At 47.8% G+C, this 22,320-nt stretch overlaps 2 protein-coding genes, 1 non-coding gene and 1 pseudogene across 5 annotated transcripts in view; 3 read left to right on the forward strand and 1 right to left on the reverse strand.

The window, feature by feature from the left end:
• GTF2E2 (general transcription factor IIE subunit 2) overlaps positions 1-6,694 on the forward strand; it is a 76,844-nt gene extending 70,150 nt beyond the window's left edge. Inside the window, exon 9 of the mRNA XM_006916338.3 lies at positions 6,266-6,694. The gene's annotated coding sequence lies outside the window, so the exon portion shown is untranslated. The remainder of the gene's footprint in view (positions 1-6,265) is intronic.
• RBPMS (RNA binding protein, mRNA processing factor) overlaps positions 1-22,320 on the reverse strand; it is a 169,239-nt gene that overhangs the window by 3,827 nt on the left and 143,092 nt on the right. For all 3 annotated transcript variants that reach the window (XR_003047589.1, XR_003047587.1, XR_003047588.1), the window contains 2 exons: positions 11,791-11,860; positions 5,407-5,510 (listed from right to left, as the gene is read on the reverse strand). The gene's annotated coding sequence lies outside the window, so the exon portion shown is untranslated. The remainder of the gene's footprint in view (positions 1-5,406; positions 5,511-11,790; positions 11,861-22,320) is intronic.
• LOC112483479 lies at positions 3,423-3,556 on the forward strand. The gene has a single exon (XR_003047643.1). It is a non-coding gene; the product is annotated as a small nucleolar RNA SNORA52 (small nucleolar RNA).
• LOC112483325 lies at positions 16,764-20,863 on the forward strand (annotated as a pseudogene).

A 22,320-nucleotide genomic window follows, 5' to 3' on the forward strand; every position in this document is an offset into this window, starting at 1 on the left:
GCTGTCCCCTACATTTCTGCCATGACTTCAAAGGCAACATGTCTAAATTCGCCTTGCCTTATAACACAGCTCCTGACCCCTCTGCCCTGGTGTCTTTGTCCCTACGCCTGGCCCCTCATGCTTCATCCCTGACACAGCTCTGCTCTCTCAGATCATTGTTACTTCCTGACAGCGCCCTCACAGGTTTGACTCTCCTGGTGTGTGTTTTTGATTTGACTCTTTGTCTATTTTGCCTTGGGCATCTAGATGACAATGATTCCTAACATCCTCCCCCCACTCCCATCTCTCCACTGCCTCCCCAAGACCCAAATCCCTAACACATCCCTCAAGGCCCCTAAAAGCTTAGTCACATTCTCACTTCCTCCTTCCGTTCCAGTCCCCCTCATCATATACAAACCCTACTGTCTTTCTCCAGCCTTCCCTGATCTCCGGCCTGCAGGGCTTTCTCCAACAAACTCTCGTCTAGGAGCTCTCACTGTCCAAACCACTTGTTTAGCTTTCACAAGGATCATCTTGGCTTATTTTCTTCCTTAAGACTATTTCCTCCTTCTTCCATCCCAGATATAGTCACTTGCATATAGCAAAAATTCAGACACTTGGGACTACAGGTCAAATCAAACAGGAATGATGGGGTGTTAAAGGGATGTGGTCTCCTAGTCTTGATAATGCCTTAGGCTGAGAGCCAGGAGACTATGCCTAGAGACTCATGTTGGGCTCTGCATACTTGCCCAGTGGTGCCCTGAGCAGGAAGAAAGGGTGGGGGGAGGGGTCCCGGTTAATTCTGGCTGATTAGCAAGTTTTATCTGAAATAAAAAATATGGGAGGAGAGAAGGAGGGGGATGGGAGTCGATAATTTCCTGAGCTTTTCCATAACTGCTGTGTAAATGTAATTCTCACATGGGAAAAGAATGCGTCCACATTGCCATAGATGTTCTCAGACTGAACAGAAGGTCAAAATGTGGCTATTTCAGTCCCTGTAAACAAGGAAGGGGTTTAGCTAGGAATGGAGTTCAAACCTTGGAATGTATTAACAAGGACATTTTAAACAGAATGCAAAGACATCTGAGAACACAGAGCACCATGGGGGGAGAGGGTCAGGCTCTGTTTAGAGAGCAGACTCTCCTCAGAGAACCTTTCCTGAAAGAGGATCAGCTGCGACATGCATGTGATGGGATAAACAAGGGAAGAAAACACATGTTTAAAATCTTGTCTGAGGTAATCACAAATCTCCAAATTTGAAGACAACGGAGGAAGTCTCCTGATATCTTAAAGAACATTCTACAGTTCTAAAACATTTCATTGCAGTTGCCCTTGATCAGAAAGACCAGAGCTTGGAGACAGCTGGATGTAGGGTAAAGGTGCTTGCTGACTGCGGGGGGTGGGGGCAGTGCCGAGACCTGGGAGTGGCAGCTTTGCCCTGACTCAACTCAACTTTCCCGTTGGTAAGTTAGAATCTGTCCAAGTGACTTGTAAGCTTTTTCTCCCAATAAGAAAATTCTTCTTCTCTTGCCCCTCAGTTCATCTACATATACAGATGCTTCTCTACTGATGATGGGTATAACCCTATCACAAGTTGAAAATATTAAGTTGAAAATGCATTTAATACCAAACACCATAGCTTAGCCTAGCTTATCTTAAACGTGCTCAGAACATTTATATTAGCCTACAGTTGAGCAAAATTACCTGACACAAAGCTTGTTTTATACTAAAGTGGATTAAAGACTTAAATGTAAAACCCGAAACTATAAAATTGCTAGAAGAAAACAGACGGTAAACTGACATCTCTTAGCAATATTTTTTTGGATATGTGTCCTTGGGCAAGAGAAACAAAAGAAAAAAGTAAACAGATGGGGGTACATCAAACTAAGAAGTTTCTGCACAGTGAAGGAAACCAACAAAATGAAAAGACAGCATACTGAATGGAAGAAGATATTTGCCAATGATACAGCTTAACACCAAAAATAAAAACGATTTAAAAATGGGCAGAGGACCTTAATAGACATTGCTCCAAAGAGGACATACAGATAGCCAATAGACATGAAAAGATGTTCATTAATCATCAGGGATACGCAAATTAAAATCACAATGAGATATCACCCCACACCTGTCAACATGGCTGTCATTAATAGATCAAGTACTGGAGAAGATGTGGAGAAAGAGGAACCTTTGTACACTGTTGGTAGGATTGCAGATTGGTGCAGCCAGCTGTGGAAAACAGTATGGAGGTGCCTCAAAACATTACCATATGACCCAGCAACCTCACTTCCTGGGTATTTATCCGAAGAAATCCAAAACACTAATTCGAAAAGATATTTGCACTTGTATGTTCACTGCAGCATTATTTACAATAGCCAAGATATATGGAAGCAACCTAAGTGCCCAACAGTACACGGCTGGATAAAGACGATGTTGTACACATATACAATGGAACACGACTCGGCCATAAAAAAAAAGAATGAAATCTTGCCATTTGCGACAACATGGATAGACCTAGAAGATAGTATACTAAGTAAGTCAGAGAAAGATAACTACCATATGATTTCACTTATATGTGAAATCTAAAAATCAAAATGACCAAAACAGACTCAGATACGAGAACATTTTGATGGTTGCCAGATGGGAAGGATGTTGGGTGAAGGGATTAAGGAGTACAGATGGGCAGTTATAAAATAGTCATGGGGATGTGAAGTACAGCTTGGGGAATATAATCAAATAACTATACAGTGTCAGATGGGTTCCAGACTTGTCAGGGTGATCACCTTGTAAGTTATATAAATGTCTAATCTGTTGTACACCTGAAACTAATACTGTATGTCAACTGTCGTTGAAAATTAAAAAGTTAAAGTGTTGACTGTCATGCAGTTGACATGGAAACACAAAACACGATATCCAGGAAATGCTGGCAACACGGTACCCTGTGGAGTATTGGTTGTTGACCTTTGTGGTTGTGAGGCTGACAAAACTGCGGTTTGCTGCCCAGCATCACAAGAGAGTATTGATTGCATCACTAGCCCAGGAAGAGATCGACATTCAAAATCTGAAGTAAGGTTTCTACTGAATGCATATCACTTTCACACCATCATAAAGTCAAATCATCATGTCAGGGACCCTCTGTACGTGACCTATTCACTAATGTTTTTTCCCCAAGAGTTTCCCTAACATTTAGTCATTTTTATCAAAAGTCAGATAAGGACTGTTCCCCTCCACCTAATTTCCAATAAATATGGGACATATGACAAAAGGTTTTAAATAAGAGTGGTTTAGTTTTCATTTTATACCTGTCTGCTTGATTTTTTAAAAAGTAAATGCTGATAGTTGTATGAAGACTAGTTAACATTTAAAAAGGTTCACAGGCTATAGAGTCTCCAGGGGAAACCATATCCTGTAGCTAGAAACTGCCCTATTCTAAAGACACATCCCCACGGTTCATCCTAATCCCTGCTGGTCAGCCTGTGGCCTGCCAGGTTTCGCTTGTGGACCAGAGCACCTTAGAAGCCTCACCCTGAGCAGTGAGCACAGCTTTAGTGGGCTTGCATCAGGGCGCTTCTGGACACTGGGGAGGGAAAAATAAAGACACATCCCCTGTCACAGTAACTAGTACGGCTGCCCAAGCCGTCCATGCATGGGTTCCAGCTCCCACCTTTGGCCAGAGATCCTCTCTCCTCGCAGTCTATGCCTCTCTCTGCCCTCCAAGGGCAGGCCATAAGCAGTGTCTGACTTCAGATTTGGGAAGAAGAAAGCCTCTGCCAAACTCATCCGTGTAACCCGTGGATGGCCCAGGAAGCAGTGAGCTCGACCTTAAAACACATCTAAGACACTCTCCTCCTCATCCAGTGTGTGCTGGCCACCCACCCCCACTACTTGGAACATCTGCAACTTGACTTTTGCCCACCCAGGACCAAGCCTCAGCTCTCCTTCCCCACTTCTTTTTTGCCCCTCGTCACATGAATGTCATCTACATGAAGTCACCACGTGCCAGCTGCTGCTGCTTCCTGACTGCGCTTATCTGCTCACACCCTGAATTACTGATGGATGTTTGGGTCCATTTACTGCTCTTAAAAAAATCATTATTCTAACTTGCTTCCAAAAACTTCTATGGCTGGCTTTTAATTAGTCTTTAAATTACCCCGGCGGGGGTGGGGGGGGGGTTGGAATGGGGAGGGACAACAAAATCTTGTTTTTAAGAAAGTTTTACTAAGTGATAATATCAGTAAGAATATCATGGGTATTGTTAAGAACTCTGACAAAAGGAAATTAGGTAGCTGGAGAATTAGTGGGATAAATAATGACTGCCATATGTGATGCGGAAAATGTTTACCTGTTGATAGGTTTGGTTAGTGTACGAGAAAGATGTCAGTGGGAACAAAGACTTCGAGTGCAGGTTGCTGGCTTCCGGCCCAAGCAGGGGAGGCAGGCTGCAGAACCCAGCGCACCCCGAATGTGTGTACTTCTGCACAGGCACCAAATGATACTATTCTGAACATGAAATTACTTAAGCCTCAAAAATGTGGTAATGACTTCCTTGGCCAGAACTGCCTGGTTCTCTGTCCTTAGCAGGAATCTTGCCCTTTTTCTGACTTCATCTTCTCTTTAGAGGCCCCTCATAAGGATGAAATTTGCCACCTTATTTGGGCTGAGATAACCGCTGTCAGCCTGCCCCTGGCATTGCTGCGGTTCTAGATCAAGCTTTCCAAAGAGACTGGAAACCCCTACAAGTGGGGTATGGCAGGCAGGTCACCTCTGGGAATGCTATATTCTTGTTTTAAGACTATTCTTACTGCTAGAAACAGAGAAGTGACAGCTGGTATTGACTGAAAAGGCAGACAGATGACCAAAGTCATCACCTATTAGAAAAGCCCAGCAGTCTGGAGGAATTCGGTGAGAACCCTGTAAAACTCAGAGATGCCCTATTTATGAAGAGGCTCATAAAAATGTCCCTGCGTCCTCCAGAAAGGGCTACATAATATTCAGTATAATTGGATTAGTAAGACAGGAAGAATATACGCACTTAAGGGCTTAAAGGAAAGGCTTCATTTATTTGTAAATTCCCTTGGGCGGGGTATCTCATTGATGATGATGCTGGGTAAGCAGGTGTTAATGGCCTTATCTAAGTGTCAGCCCAACCTAGGAAGGCTGTGCTGAGGACCATGTACTGGGATGCAAAACTGTCAGTTGCTATCCTGCGACGACATTCCTTAAGCAGGCCATGAAGAGCCAGCCTCTGACCCCGAGCTCCACACCAGCATGTCCCAACCTGGCGTAACCAACAGGATCACCAGGAGAGGTAGTAACACCCAGACTGATGAGCCCCACCCCCTGGGGCCTGGGTGATGGTCCCAACATGCTCTGCCCTAGGACACAATGCTGCCCCAGAGGGCCTGTTCAGCCTCTGACTTTGGAACTCACCAGCATGCTCCAGTTTTGTAGAATAGCTCAAGACCAGTAGCCACCATTGAAGATTGTGTTAATACCCACAAGACAGATTGCAGCCACCATCACACACCTGGAACCTGGGATGGAAAAAGAGATCACCCATTAAAACCATTAACTGTGCAGTAATCCACCCGTGGACTGGCCTGCTGCTATGGTTCCCTAGGCTTTTAAGAACAACCTGTTTTGAGGGCAAAGAGCTGAGAGCGTCAAAGGCAAAGGGACCGAAGGCCTCCACTGCTGAGTGGAGGACAAGCACTACTTGAGCATGAAGTTGGATCAGTGGCATGAACACCGCCAGGACAGCCAGCCCAGCTTGAGATGTGGTGGAACAAGTGAGGGAGGCTTTCAGGGGCCAGGGAGGAAGGTACCAGGCAGTGGAGTGTGGCTCCCCAAGGCCTGAGAGGAGGCATCTGGAAAATGCCCGATGGGGGGTGTCAAGAACAGAGGGTGAAAATCACCTGGGGGCAGAAGGCCAGCACCCGGAGGCTGCCTTTCCTATGGGCTGGAACCTTAAGACTGTCCGCAGCCCTCCCGAGGAAAGGCATGGGACCTGAGGTCCCCCACAGAGAGGAAGAGCCCAAAACCTCGCCAACTCCAGGGCCTGCCTCAGACCACAGCTTTGGTCAGCCCGAGGCCATAAAAACAATTCTGTAGAACCCTGAGGTGTCATGTACACCACTGAGCAAAACTTTGGTCCAAGCACCTACTGGAAAACAAAAACCAAAAAGAAACATTTGTGAACATATCCTGCTATTCCTTAGGGCCTGAGAATTCTGGAATAGGAAGGTGCAGAGGCCTAGCAAATAATAAATCTTTACTGTTCTTCCTGCAGGCATAGCGGCTGCCTCTGAGCCAGCTGGTTTTCATGAGAATTTCTGGTGTCATGGAAGGAAGCCTGAATTCCAGCACTGGACACTAATTCCCCCCATTCCCCACTAATATTTCTCAGATTTTCAGCCTCGGTCAGCAGTGCTCTCCTTCCTGCAGACAGGAGGCTGGCTGTTCCTCGCACGCAGGGCTTCGTGAGCAGGAGTGCACGATGGACAGCGGCAAACCCTGGACCCTGTAAGGGTCTCGCAGGTTTGTGGGCACAGGAGGCCCCGTGGCCCTCGGGGATTCAGCTGAAACCCACCTTGGGGATTCTGGGTGAGGCTGAAGGAAAGATGGCCTTCCTAGGACATCTCTCTTCTCAATTAAGAAAAAAATGTTTTCCCTAGATTTTCACCATAAAAACATTAAAAGACAAGTTGATGTGATTCTAGTTTCCTGGTAATAGTGGGGTTATTTCAGGACAGGAAAACATTCATCTTTGCAAACAAAAACTTAAAAGCTCACCCAACTTCTCTCATCCTCTCCAAGCTTGCCAAGAGCACTGGAGGGAAGGAGGGAGAGAACGCCTACCTGACGCGGAGGTGGAGGTGCTGTAGCGGCAGAGTCAGCCACAGACCTGAGCACGCTCCACCAAGGCTGTGTTTGTAGGATGCCTGTCCTTTAAGAAAAGCTAAAGATTTCCTCTTGGTATGACTCAGGACTGATGAATTAAGAGTCCAGGGACCCTATCTGTCACTTGGTCTCGGAGTATGGGGTTTTATCACCAAGCTGCTCTTTGTGCATTTTCTACATCAACAACACCTTGTTCACACAACGGTGCTCACCTGGTGGGCAGAGAATGCCTGGACTGAGTCTACAGAGACCCGGGAAGGTGACTACCCAAGAACATAAAACACTGGAGGGAGGTTCAGATGTGTTCACGTTTTACGTTACAGTGAGCACACAGGTCTCAATTTCCATTGTTGGCCTGGTGAGACGGATAGCGGAAGTGGAGGGTTGGGGCAGAGGCTCCTGTGGGTGGCCCTGACCTGTGACTGCTCTGCAGCTCCTCTGAGACTCAGTGTCCTGGTCTCAACACGTGGCTGCCCTCTTTGAACTTTCAAGGACCAGGCAGGCAGCTCTCCTGGTGCCCGTGCTTGGGGGTTGCAGATTTCCCAGCCAGACTTACAGAAAACAATGGCTGGGATCAGAGCTTTGACTGGGGTTGAGATGAGCTCAATTAGTGCTTGTGTGGTTAGCAGAGATTTGTTTTAATTTACAAAGCCTGGAGGACTCAGCAGTGGCTGGAAGGGGTACCCACCCCCATCCCTGGGGCCCCAAGGGGGCAAGGTTTCAGGCCTGACCCTACTTTATAATTCACGCGGGAAGCATAACAGGCCTCAGGGCTTCTGGGAATCAGAACTAGGGCCATGGCTCCTTGCTGGGAATATGGAGAAACCTCTCAGGGAAGGGCTGATCAGCATGCAGGGCTAAGCTGCACAGGCTGCCTGGGTAGTATTCTCTGTCAACACTGTAAAGTCTCACCTGGCTTACGCCTGCTGCATTTCAAACTCATTTACTTTGATTTAGCAAAAGGGGGAGGCAAGAAGAAGAGGATCACTGAAGTCAAATTATTCTCTAAATTTGAATAAAGTTTGGTCTGTTCTGAAAAAGGAGCCCCTTGTAAGTCTGGGAAAGCTTTGGGTCTCTGTTCAAGTGGTGTCAGGCTGACCCTGCCTGCTCTGCTCTCCTGTGCCTGCCAACCCATGACATTGACCCTGTTACTTTCCTTTTTTCCTTTAGCATTTCTCACCATCTCACCTATTAAGTTTATTTTTAGTATGTTATTACCCGTCTTCTCCCCATTACAGAATGTCAGCTCCATGAAGGCAAGGATTTTGCCTGCTTTTGTTCACCGTTTTATCCTCAGCACCCAGAACGGTACCTTATACACTGTAGATGTTCACCGAATATTTATTGTGCTAATGAACTTAAGTGTGACATGGAGACCTTGGTTAATAGAAGAAAGGGGAACGTCACATCAGTCACAAGTACCACCCTGGCTTCTGGGCACACTGCAGTGTGAGACCCTGGCACCTGGGTCTCTTCTTGAGAGGAGGCAGGGGAGACTGCAGGAGCCACAGCAGCTGTCTGGGCCTGCAAGAAGACCCAGTACCTTTCCTGCTCTGCTAAGCTTCAAGTTCTGCCTTGACATCCAGCACCTAGGACTTTCCTGATGACAGCTCCATTCCAAGGCCCCTATGCTCACAGCCAAAGAAACTAGGCCATTTCTCCCAAAACTAAACATAAGGAAAAAGCAGTTCAGATTTTGGTCTTATCTCTTGCCATGTTCTTCTCTAATTGGGGAGGGTATAACTAATGCGCTTACCATTTCTATGCTGTGGTCTTGGCCCATGGCCAGGGACTTCTCATGAGTTCTTAACACCCACATCCACCCCAACTCCTAACTCTTCTCCCCTGCCCCCTTTTTTGGATTTAACTACATTTGGGTACCCAACAAGGAAAGCTGTGTAACTCATTCCCTGGAAGGAGTGACTGAAAATTTGCTCATGCTTTCTCAACAGTCCTGAGAAATTAATCATTTTCAGTCGTTACCATATGTTCTGGGGTTCTCTGCCACAGGGCTGGGCCATTAGCAAAACTAGTGATGCAACAGACATAACTTGTAGCCCAACTAAACACCATCCATCAGGGAAGATGCTGAACAATAACACCTACCGCTCTGACAGTAGTACTTTCGCCGCTCATGCTGGTTGACACTCAGGTACACACGCCTGACCTGGGAGCTCTCCCCACAGCAGGCTCACCTTGGAGCATCTTGAGCAGTCCCTCTCTCCTTTCTCTTAAAAATGTGTCCACGCTCTTGATCATTAGAATTTAAGCTCCTCAAGTTTTATTTCTAGCACATAGCAGACATATAATGTGTTTATTTAAAGAATGAGGAGCTTATTTACTCTTCTAGCCTAGTCACTGATTACCCTTTAGAAGTAGGAAGTGGGTAAATTAAAGACCTTTGAAGGACCTCTGAGAGCAGGCCCTGGACTCCTCAGGAGTCGGAAGGACACCATCCTGATGCTACATACATAAGAAGCGGCAGCCAGTCTGCGTACAGGTCATTATGTCTGATACCAGATGTCACTCTTGCTCTTCTATTCTGGTGCCATCTTTCCATGGGGGAAGAAAGGCCATGTGGGCCAGTGATGCCAGTAGTTGGCACCTACCCTTCATTTGGCCTGAGATACTTGCTTTGCTGTAAAATGTTTCTAGGATTTCATCAGCATCGCTATTTTTAATTCTAGCTTACATTTCCCTGAGATTACATAGCCTGCGTAAGAGCTCTCTTGGAAGAGACTTGACCCAGGAGCCTAGAAGAGTCTGAGCAGTGAGTCCACACTGGACTGATCTGACTTCAGGCAGGATGGGAAGCTAGAGTCTCAGCCCCAACTGCAGTGGGAACAAGCACAGTTATCTGTCCTCTTTCCCAGCCACCTTCCCTCCTCCACTCTCTAGACCCCAAGGAAGGACTCTGTCCCAGAACAAACAGTGCAGCCACAGGAGACATTACATCTTTATGCAGATTCTACAGTGCTTTGTAAGCTGTACTCACAAAGGGGGCAACTGCTAGCCTCCACCACCGCCTCTAGACTTCGGTGAGTGGGTCAGTGAGGAAGGACAGTTCGCAAAAACTTAAGTGAGCCTGATACAAATGAAGCACAGGATCTTTTGGGCTTAATGATCATGTCTTCCCTTTGGCCTATATGTACATGGTGGTGGCCCTACGCCACCACCACACTTTGCCTACCGAAACTGCCAAATTTCAAGGAATTCTCTTATCTTACTCAATTGTCCTAAAGTATTTGACATTGCTGACCACGCCTGTGAAAAATAAATCCCAGAACTCTGCAAATCTTATCCAGTGCTCTCCTTCCTCCTCACGGACAGGGTGCCAACCCGAATAAGGCCTGCTCCAGCATCCACCACTTCTCCATTGTATTCCCAGTGAGTGGTCTGAAACATTTAAGTTGAACCTGTCAACCAGAGGCCACTTTTTCCCTGCACAGTACCTCCTCAAAAGAATCTCGACGGCCTCAAGTGACCTAACAAAGGCACATGGGATTCAGTATTAATGGTGGACGAAGAGCATTAGTTTAATTTGGAAGTATTTTTGTCTTAGAATAGATGCTTTCCAAGAAAAGGACTATGACTGTTGTGTCAGCATTAGGTCCAGGTACATAATTCCGTGACCTCTTTCGCATTTCTGAATGGATTAAGATCTACCTCCTCCGTATTCTCATTTTTCTTCTTGTTTTGTGAAGGAATCATGTAAATAGAGACGGCTGACTGTAGAACTCTACCATCTGAAAGACTTTAGGGCAGACTCCCTAAATTCACACCAAATTAAAGTAATAGCGCTTTGTACTTAACAAAAATGCAGTCAAGGTATTGAACTAAAGACAGCATTTGGAATTTTATAGAAATTCTTCATTTATAGGAAAAAAATTCATTTGGTAGTTCTTTGAAGCAAAGTTAGGCCTAAGATAAAATGACACAAAGGTGCCAATTTAGGATATCGTTTCCCTGAAGAAACTTTAAGGAAGCCAGTTGGAGACAGCACAGCGTCTGCCATCAGTACGAACACGAGATATTTTAGAAAGATTTGAACTTATCTGTGGAGGAGTGTTCGTTCTGTGACTTGACCGCTGCTCACCCACAAGCCAGATCCGGGCCAGAATAGAGACTGCTTCCGTACGTCCCCTCAGAGAGTGTCTGGTCGACCCCTCCCCGCTGCCCCCCAGGGAGCTGGTTCCCAGAACAGGCCCCAGGCAAGAGCTGTAAGGTGTATGTCCCTTCTCTGAGGCCAGTCACACACCAGCACCCCACTTATCCTGCACTGTTCTGTGTAACTCTTTAGTGTCCGCCATGCAGCGCAGAGCATGTCGACGTGGTCTTGCTGTTGCCCAAGATGCACCTTGTGTAAGTTCCCTTAATAAATTCTCTATGTCTTGGTGGAGTTGTCAGCCTCTTTCTTGGGTCTCTCAGCCCCAGGAAATTTTACGAACATTATCCAAAGTTGTAATATGCATATGTGCATGCAGGAAAGTTAATTCTGATAAATCTCTAAGACTCCCATAATAAACTACTATGTAAATTATAGATGACTTATGCCTGCCTGTAACTTGAGGAAGGTTTTTCTTTGGTAAACCTTCCTCAGAACTGCAGCAGCTGAACTCCAATTATCTAATAAAATTCCCTGACAGCTGCCCTATAGAAACGAGCGTTAACTGCTGATTCGTCAAGTGGGAAGGCCGGGATTCAGTTTTTCAAGTTAGAATAGCATTCCTCACTTCTCCCTCAACTCCAGGTTAAAATCCCTTGGAAGAGATGCACTGCCAAGTGAGTGTAACAACAGACAAAGGAAGGTGTGGGTGCCCAGACGGGATGAGCGCTGCCTGAGCACTGAATGTCTGCTATGTCCCAGGTTCGTCTATGCACTGGGCACAATTGTTATTAAAACCAAGTACTTACGTAGTATTCAGCAGAACTGACGGGACTTCCAGCCCTGAGAAGTAGCCTCGGAGGGAGGGAGCCAGCGCATCTGGAAAGACACGTGGGGACAAGGCTGTGAACCAGGGCTCCCATCTGATGTTCTCATTCCTCACAGAGCATCCTGCTGGGCTGCCATCCCCTTTCCCGATGCCCACTCACACTTGCCTGTGAGCAAGTCTCCCCCACACGGGAAAGGCTGCTTAACGGTTTTCTAAGCAAGTGGAGACATGGATCTGCTTTGGTAAGGAAGGAGCAGCTCATGACCGTGTAGGCCAGCGGTCTGGTCTGGCCAGGACTTGAGATTCTGTTCCTATTTTTTTAGAAAAGGGGTTCTGGCTTCTGGGCACGGTAGGGGGTCGGGTACACTCTGCCCTCTGCTCATTCTGCGGAGGGGCCTGCAGCCCCATGTCTTCCATTAATTTTACAAAGTGGAAGGCCAGGCCCAAACACAAATGGATTGAGTGATGCTTTGTCCACCTGGCAGATTGTTCCCAGGTCTGTACTAAGAATGTGAAAACACAAACAAAAGGGCCAGTGCGCTTCGGCTTTAACAAATGTCCCTCTGCTGGCAACATCCACTTTGCTCCTGAGCCTTTGGACAGAGGCAAGAGATTGTTGACTGCGGCTCCTCTGCTCACATTGAGGGACAGGCTTCCTAGCACCCGATGAGCAACCCAGGGAGCACCGCTAGGAGTGGGGGAGGGAGTTCAACTTGCACCAGAGAGGGGAAGCTGCATAAAAGAGAGCTGGATGCCCCTTCAGGGGGGTGGCAGGTCACTCTGACTTGGGTCTGACCCAAAATGACCTGAAAATATTCTTAGATGTGATGCTGGGAGGAATTTTGCCCTGACAAATCTATGACTGTGGTTTAATAAAATGTATTTTGCAGTAGAAACTTCTCCATGTGGCATCCTTTTCATATCTTCAAAGCATAAACAGATGAAGCAGCATTCTGGTTGAAATGGAAGTACAGGGGTCCTGAGGCCTGCGAGGCAGCTCTGCAGAACCCAGGGACTCGGGGTTGATAAGACCTCATCTTACCTGATATTACAAGTGGGGAAGTCAGCTGAGGCCTGGGTATTCTGAATGACACCTCATGTGGTCACAGGGCCCACTGGGCTCAGGCTTACTAGCTCTCCTGACTTGATTCTAAAACTGGCTGTCTAGGAGTGGGTCCTAGAAAGACCCACATAGTATACCCAGCCTTTTGCTCTGGTCTCCACAAAGGAGTCCTTGGATTTTCCTTCTGCCCCACGGCCTCCACACAGTGGTTACTTCCTCTCTGGATGCTACTGCAGGGTGAGGGGCCGCACTGGGCGACTCCCCAAACCTGAGGTAGAGGTACCTGGTCTCACATACTTGGGAAAAAGGGGCTTAAAAGGACCCTTCTGAGCTTCCACCTACACCTCATCTCGGGGAACCCTTTGGGCCAGTTGTGCTAGAGACTCTGTGGCAGGGGGGGCGGGGCATAACAGATTTACTACAAGTCAGATTACCAGCTCAAGCGGGGCCCCTGTATTGTAAGGGGGCAAAGCTGTATTCCCCGGAGCCACCAGCAGGCACCGAAGCTCGTCGTTTTCAGTACACATAGCAATTAAGGGGATGAGGGACCAGAAACTCTGCATGGAGGTAGGCTGAAAAACATGTTACTCTGGGAATTTAGGGGTGTATATAGGATGAAAGAGAGAAATAGGGGAAATGTGAGAGGCAGGAGGACTGGAAGGGAGAAGACAGAGGACGGGAAGGGGGAGGGGCAGAAGGGAAGAGAGGAAGACAGAGAAAGTGACAGAGAAAAAACTTGTACCTACCCATGGCTTATGGCTTTGTACATCTGAATCCACTTGCTCACTAAGCAAAGGGCAGAGTTGGAGCTGCCTTCCTGAGACAGGTGGTAAAGGGTGGGACGGGGGCACAGCCCAGTGGCAGGTGGAGGGCTGGGGACCTAAACACACAGTGGGAGGGGGTGGGGCTGTGTGCGCCAGGATCAGGGCAGCGCAGTGGTGGCGACTGGTGCTGCCTGGGTGTGGGGCTGGGGCGCTGAGCCCCACAAGGCCAAGACATGATGCTGTTTCACAGAGGAGACACAGGAAGAGGGAGGGCTGACGGGGGGTGGGGGGAGCCGCAGAGTGGATGGCATGATTCCTGTTTCAGTGCAGGTGACCGCGAGAAGGAAGCCCCTCACCTCCCGCGCCAGCCTCTGACGACCTCCCACACACTGGCCTCTTCCACCGACGCAGCGCTCACACTCTCTGTCACACACATGCCTGCGGTTTGTGAGGCCAGAGTGCCACTATAGTCAGCCTGGTCTAGCCCCCCTGAGCACTCCAGGGTGACAAGTAGGCACATTCCGAACTGTGGGGCCCGGAATAAGTTGTGCTGTGCTGAGCTGTGCTGAGGTGAAGTCGGTCCACTGGCTGATTCTCAGGGAGGATGTGGTGGTGATGGAGGAAAGATAGGCCCCGAAATTCATCACTCCTGTGACAGTCCTGCGCTTGCCAAGCGGGTGGGCTTTTCTCACCGTGTTCCAGATGCCCAAGGCTGCCTCCTCTTCCAGCTCTGAGGCGCAGGTGCGCCTGCCTTCCAGCAGAGGGCAGTGTCCCCCCAGGCCCCAGCCAGAGCTTCTCATCAAGGTTTCACACAGAGGGGCAGACCAGCAGGGCTTGTGGTGCAAAACCCGGGTTCAGGCAGCTGGCCCAGGGGAACAAGCTGTTTTGTGATAATCACTGCTGTCCTCAGAGGGAAAACATGGGGGTCATCCTTACACCCACTTGGGCTGCTTGTTCTGTGGTTTTGGCCCCAGGTCACTCGTGGCCATTCCTGCCTATTGTCTCGGGAGTGCTTTAAGGTGCTTTAGGACACCGGGGAAAACCACACTTCTGACTCCTGTTCCACAGACAGTTCAGCAACGATTGTATCTACACGGTTAACCTTCCATGTAAGGCAGTGATCCTTCCGCAGAAAAATGTGCTGTCCTCGCACACCCATACATGCTCAAGCTGCACACTCACAACCCCGTGTACGATTCCAGGGGCCTCTGAAATCCTTGTAAGAATCTCTAACATAATATCTGTAATCCAAACCAGCACCGATTATTTCCTCTGTGCCAGAGACTGCTAAGCTCCTCACATAGACTGTGACATGTAAGTGAATAAGCAACACGGAAGACCAAGGGACACTTCTCCACTAGAACTTAATAGCAATAACAGTTATTTCTATTACAATTCATTATCCAGGAGCCACAGTGCTTGGGATTCTACTATCATACCTTTTCAGAAATGCTCTTCTAAAATTCAAGGGCACACTGAAGTCTCTAACAGCTTTAGCATGGTACCAGCTCCTGCGACTGGTGATAGATTAGGCAGAGTAGGAGAACACCCAGAAAAAAAAAAAAAACTCAGAGAAAAGATTGAATGCTAGAGAAAGTATCCATAAAAATGATTTCCATCCTCTTTCATTCACAGATGAGGAAACGAAAGCCCACCGAATTAAAATACATAGACTTCACGTTCCCAACAATGCCAGTGACAGGGAGACCTTGACTGGTTTCCAGGTGGAGGCCCTGCCTACAGCGGTTCACGACAAGCCCAGTGTGCTTCTTCGTACTATACTATCCGCTTCCGAGTAGCTGACTCCCATCGTCACACTTGCCTTTAGAAATAATCATGAGACGTGCTGGCCAGGTACCTGGCTCAATTATGGTAGCTATTATTAATAAATATCCTTTGATTTAGCCATTTTCTTCTCTGTGGAATAAAGGGATAGATCTAGACCAGTGTTTCTCAGTGTGGTACCCAGGCCATCAGCATCACCTGGGAACATGTCAGAGGTGCAGAAACTCGAGGCGTGGGGCCCAAGCGTCTGCATTTCACAAGCCACCCCCACCCCCGCCCCAGGTGACAATGAAGCATGTTCTTAAGTCTGAGAGAGCTGCTCTTGAATAAGCTTTCTGAAAGCGTGGCCAGACGCAGGCAAGTCTGGAGATGCTCTACAGTCAGATAGGTTTGGAAGAGACAGTCTCCCTTTAGCAGATCTACAGACACATTAGCACACTAAAGGCTGAGATGTTCCACAATAAAGAAATTTGCCTGCCTTGATGAATTCTGCATTCCCCAAGTTTATCTAGGTGCAGAACCTTTTTATTATGTAACAGCTATAAATAGTTCTGAGTGTTGAAATATGTTGGTCTGGAAGGTCCCTGCCAGTGGTGACCTTCGGTGAATCTAAGAGGCTGAAGTGCGCTAACATGGCATCCACATGTCTAGTTCTTAACAAAGCTAATAAAAGCTGGGAGATCAGACCAGTTTGAGCCCTGGATGTCTAATTCATAAAGAGTAGTGAAGATTTTCCTTCCTTTGCTAATGCAGATGCTATACCTGAATGCAGATTTCCCCAGCACCATATTCAGAACCAAGCACTCATTCCTTTTTAGGGCATGGATATATTTAGACAGGTTTCTACTACTATCCCTAAGATGGAGCCCTTTACACCCTGCCAGGGCTTTTCCGACATTGAGCCAACTGCAGCCAGCCGTTCACACGTTCTCTGATTACCACGGACTCTGGCCCACTCACTCCAGGCCTCAGGATGAGTTCCTGAGCAGCATCACCAAATAAAGCCCGTCAGGTACCACAGAAAACTTTGCCGAAGAGTGCAGGGCTGAGGGACAGGGTGCTGAGCCAGAAGCATACTCTGGTCCAAGCAACTCCGAACTCACCAAACAGACTGATGATTTGCAATACCGAAAAAGAGATGATCCTCTTCATGGGATTAATTACAGGGTTCTTTTAAGTGGCAACCCTCCCCATTTCTAATAAAGCATTCACCAAACTGGAAGAATACTTTTCAGGAATTTCTTTGCTTCAAGAAATGAGGCCCACAGAGGATCACTCTGTAAAGGAATATTCACCCCCACCTTTTCCTCTGTCCCCCCCACCCCCACCTCCCGAGCCCACTACTCTTTTTCAGCAAATACAGAGAGCATGAAATGCAATCTGCATTCTTTACTACTTGTCTGGCATCTAATATTCCTTGCCTAGAGAAATTAAACAAGTTGCCATTATCTAAGCAACTTGTCAAGACTTCTGTGAATTGGTTCAAAGATTGTCTGCCATCTGACCCACTCCAAGAGCTGGGAAGGAGGAGAGCAAGAGAGTCCTGCCTGGAGGAGGCCATGCTCCAGCCCAGCCCTGTGCCCCTGCCGAGATTTTGCCAGTCTGCCTGGCGAGACATTACTGAGGTCTGAGCTCAGGCAGGAACAAGCTCTAGACCCCAAAAGCAAGGTCCTAGGCCCGTGAACACCTCCCGCTAAGACCAGTCGAATCTGGGCTTAATTAAACATAAGCCTTTAGGGGTAATTTTCTCTCCTGGGCTTTTAGACTCTTTTCCTGTCTGTCCTAAGTACAAGCCGGGCTCTTATTTCCAAACAGGCATGTGAAATGTGCTCGGACATCCCAGAAGTTCACTCAAGACACCACTCAGGTCGAAGGCACCCAAGCGTGTAACACCCTGTGTCAGATTAAGTCCACAGTGGCTGCTTGTCATCCATATTTAATTTTGTCAGTCTGTTAATTTTTAACTATGTTTGCTATCAAGGGCCATTAGAGGTCCCCAGGAGCTGAGCTCCGGTGAAGCGAGAAGTACTTCGTGGCAGAGCGGTTGAGGCTTGAAGGTGGGGTGTCCCACTTTCCCCTCCTGTCACCGAGTTCTGGCTTTCCCCACCAACGGCACAAATCCTGAATAAAACATGATCCCATTTGGAGCTGATTTTCCTTTTTTCCCCTGTCACAATTGGTTTTCTTCAAGAAGTTCACTTTCTTTTTATGAGGGCTACGTTTTATAATTCCAAGTTTCTTTGTAGCCTTGGTTTTGTTTCCAAAGCAGTTAGAATTCCATACTTTCACATGGCATCTGGGTGCCTGTTTCTAACGAAAAGAAGTCTAGAACCCTGGGTGGACGTCCGCCTGACCCAGCCAGAGCCTCAGCTCGGCACACACCACAGCCACAGGCCACCGCACCTGCCCTGGCTTCAGCTGCTTTACCAAAGAACAGAGCCTGGACCCCTAGTTTTCTCTTGACAGGGTGCCAGTCTTGAGTCCCTGAATCCTAACCCCTTCTTAAGCCACAAAGGGAAGGCTTGGGAGCCTCTGGGTCATGCCAGATCAAGTTTCGACAAAAAGGCTGGCTCTGCCATCTCGGAGCCTGTGGAGGCCTGCTGGGAACAGGACTTCTAAAACGACACGTATGTCTGGAAGGCTGTGGTCCAAGCTGTTTTTGCTGCCTATAAGCGGGGTCTTTGGAAACAGAGGGAGCACACAGCTCTTCTTAAAATTAAAGGTGTTTATGCTGAAGATGAAATAGAATTCTATCTAGGCAGGAGATGTGCTTATGTGTGTGAGGCAAAGAACGACACGGTGACTCCCGGTGGCAAACCAAACATAACCAGAGTCATCTGAGGAAAGGTGACTCGAGCTCACGGAAACAGCAGCGTGGTTCGTGCCAAGTTCCGAAGTAACCTTCCTGCTCAGGCCGTTGGACACAGAATCCATGTAATGCTGTGCCCCTCACAGATTTAAACTCTTTGAAAGTAAATTAAAGTTTTTTCTTGTAAAAGATTTTTTTGACAAAAATAACGAAATGGAAGAGCCATTTTAATAATAATTACTACTACTCTATGCCAAGCATTTTACTCTTGCCCTCAAAATAACCCCGTGAAGTAAGGTGTTCATTCTTCTTTCTTATAGATGAGGAAAGTGAAGCTCAGTGAGGTTAAAAGAAAAAAAAAAGCTTGCCTATAATCTCAAAGTTAGCAGAGTGGGTGGAAACTGTCATTAAAACCTGTTTGAATTTAAAACACCAAGTCCCTGTCACACACAGCGCTGCGGCCTCTGCACCACCCTACCGTAACGGCTGGACCCCGTGTTTGTTAATGATCCTGAGGCAGAGGCGGGCTCAACGGCACTACAGGTGAGACTCACCGAGACTCGGGGACGGGCTCTTACTGCTAACAAGGTCAGGGGCAAAAACGGACAGAGGATCTAGGAAGTTTGGCTTTACAAAGGACAATATAAAATATACTTAAGAAACCCAGAAAACAGTGTGCCGGGGAGGGCCCCCGTTGTCCCTGATCAGGAGGAGGCCCACTTTGAGCTCTCCTCTCACTCGTGACCATGGAGAGTTTGAGGGATGTCTTCTTGGGACCAGCGACCCTGGACAGGGCCACAGCTCCAAGAGACTGACTCTGGTTTTGGAACAGCTGCTGCCAAAAGCTGCCCCACGTGGAGAAGATTGGGCCTCAGGAGCAGCAGCTCCAGCCAAAAGAACAACTGGCCCAACAACGCCGGGGCAAGTGCTTGTGTCTCTCACTTACTAAGCGGCTCCTTACTTCTCCAAACGCCAACCAGCAGAGGAGGGGAACGGACAGACAGGATGGGGACAGGATTTGCTTGGCCAGGAGTGGGATCCCCTGGAGTCCAGCCACGGGGCTGTGAAGAGAATGATCTCCCAAGGCACAAGATGTAACTCCACCACCTGGAAACGAGGCTGGGTGGAATCCTGCAGGAAGGATGGAGGGAAGAACAGGCCAGCAAGCCCAGGAAGGAATGGACCGGTGACCTGTGGGACTTTCTCTTCTCCAGTTTCTCCGATAGGAAAGCAAGATAAAGCAGCAGCTGGAAAGTTCAGGGACAACGGGTATGAGTAAAGCAAAACACACGAACCATTTGGTCTCTCTGGGAATTCAGCTGTTTCCCACTCTTGATCTATTTCCTGTCAGAGAGAAGTTTTCTTCTGGCAGGCGTGTCCGGGCCTGGCTGTGGGGAGACTTCCTGTGGGGGACAAGTTCTCCCCTTGCTGCCACAAGCTGCAGAGACCAAACTGCTGAATGTAGGGCAGGTGCTGCCATTTCGTGATGTCGGCTGCTGTCACTGAGGCCTTGCTCATCTTGTTCCTGTCCTTCATTCATTCTTTCCAGCCTCTGGCGTTCCGTTTGGTTGCAGCCGTGAGGACTCTGCAGCCCTATTAGTGTTGTCATAACGTGTAAGGTGTCCTTAGTATTTGAACTATTACAGCCTCGTGGGTGACTAGCCCTAGGCTTCCTTCTCTTTGCTGAAAATTCAAATGCTCCTTAAAAGGCTAATATTTACTAAGCCCTTATTGTGTGCCAGGCACTCTTTTAAGGTTTTACATGGGGGATTATCAGGCCCACTTTACTGAAGCCCAGAGAGGTTAAGGAACTTGTTTCGTCAAGGTCACACAGCTTATAAATGGCAGAGCCTGTGTCTGACCAGACAGCTCTGTAGCCTGCTTTTTCAACCCCATGTTACCGGCACGGACTCAGAGCTCTCCTGAAGGGCTCAAGTCCTAGTACAGGCCCGGCCTCATGGACCAGACAGAGAAACAGCCCAGAAGAGGGGACTGGGAAAGGAAAAGGGGCTCTGTGCTCCTAATAATTAGGAGACGCACAGCCCCGGGTTCACAGGAGGCTGGTGCTGTGAGCACCATGCCTGGCCTATCTGTCCGCAGTCTCCTGTGGGAGTCAAGCCGGATGCTCCTAGATAACCAGAAAGCTGAGCAAAATTGTGAACTAGCAAGACTGGCACATTCAGGACCACCAAGGGGTGGTTTCCTCTCACAGTCTGCCCTTCCTGGAGCTGCAGATTTCAAGGGAAAGATAAATGTCAGAGGATTTATATTTTCATTTGTATCTGAAGATAGTTGAAAGCCTTGGGCTGAACGGCTCCAAAGGCAGTCCTGCAGTCTCTCAGAGCTTTGTCTCCCAGTCACAAGCCCTGGGCTACTGGAAGACAAGACACCTCTGGGAAAGCCAGGCCTCAAGGATGAAGACAGAACGAGTTAAGGGCTGATGCCATCTGGGATGCACAGACGTAATACCCCAAATCTCACGACTCTTCCCTCACCTTTGGGAGGTTGGCTGGCTGGTGAGGTGTAGAAGCTGCCTCTCATGGTTCCCCAGAGATGGTTTTGTTCACAGGTCCCTTTACAGGACCAACCACCATTATGGTATTGGCTACTGCCTTCTGAACTACAGGAGGAGCTGAAAAGTAAGAGTCCTTCCTGTGTGAGTCTCAACGTGTGCCTGGATAGGATGTACCACTATGTGCCCATCTGAGTCCACTCACACCTGCCCTGCTCCCTGACTCCCTCAAGATGCTCCTTTCTCATGGTCTACATCAGTGGTCCCCAACCTTTTGGCACCAGGGACCAGGGCTCCTATGAGAATCTCATGCCTGATGATCTGAGGTGGAGCTGAGGTGGTGATGCTAGCGCTGGGGAGCGGCTGCTGTACGGCCCAGAGAAGTTTAGGAACAGGCCATGAACCGTGCGGCCGGGGGGTTGTGGACCCCGAGTAAATGACATCTCATGCCAAACCAGATATTCTTGTGTTTTCTTCATCTCAGTATTCTCTAAAGAGAACAGTGACAGAGGAGATGCTTAATGAAAAAACTTTTAAAAACTTCTAAAATGCAGTTCTCAGAAGTTGCACAGTGTTGCTGGGTAAATGCCTGGACATGGCAGCAGTGGTGGGGGCAGCTCTGCAGTTAGGCCACCCACAGACCATTCTTAGGATCTCTTCCCCCGTGAGATCCCTTCCCAATCTGCTGTCTCTTTTCCCATGGTCCATTTTTGTATTTATTTTAGATTTAACCTTTATAATTTTTCCAGTGTGTCACAAGGGACCTCCCAAAGGGCACGTCTTGCCCCTGGGAAGTTTGTTATGATTTTAAAACCTTTTGTTTATGTGCAGGTGATACATTCCAGTCCAAAGCTTATGGCAGCCCAGTAAGATCTGCTGTTACTCAGGGCAGATGAGGCCTCTGAAGAACAAACAGGTACCGAGGACTCGCTCTCTCAGTCCTACTTACCTGCAGAAGATGCTGGCCCAACAATGTGACTCTGGTCAAGGGCAAACTGTATTGTTTCTAGAATGTAGTGAAGACAGCATGCCTTATTGACTTTCTCTCTGCCCATCGGCAACAAGACTAAAAGCAAAAACGAACCCAGACTTAAAAAGCGGAGATGTGTGAACATGAGGTGACTGGAACAGCTGGATGTTCTCTTCAGAGTATAACTTTCCGGAAAGCTATGGAAGAAACCTTCCTCTCCTGTTCACAGTGACTTACATAATATATCTAATAAATTTCAAATACCAATGACCTTGAACGTAAACAGGATGATCATGTCTAAAAATATTAATGATCTTCTTAGAAGCCAAATGTTTGCTACGCCAAGTAGTTTTCTCGTCTCTATAAAAATAAAGCAATACTGAGGCTCACAGTCCTACCACCATATCCAATAATTCTTAAAAAGTGGGATTTGATGTCAAATATGCATCTTCGATTTAGAGATGGAGGCTCCAGACCACAGACTGAAGATGGGGCAGAACAAGACATGCGATGCAACACCTTTTCAATGACAATTTCTGTCTCCTGGGTCTTCTTTCTTCTGGATCAGGGTGGACAACTAGAAAACACATTGTTTGCTTCAAACAGG

The sequence above is a fragment of the Pteropus alecto genome, unplaced genomic scaffold (assembly GCF_000325575.1).
Source record: "Pteropus alecto unplaced genomic scaffold, ASM32557v1 scaffold24, whole genome shotgun sequence".
In the NCBI taxonomy this organism is placed as follows: domain Eukaryota; kingdom Metazoa; phylum Chordata; class Mammalia; order Chiroptera; family Pteropodidae; genus Pteropus; species Pteropus alecto.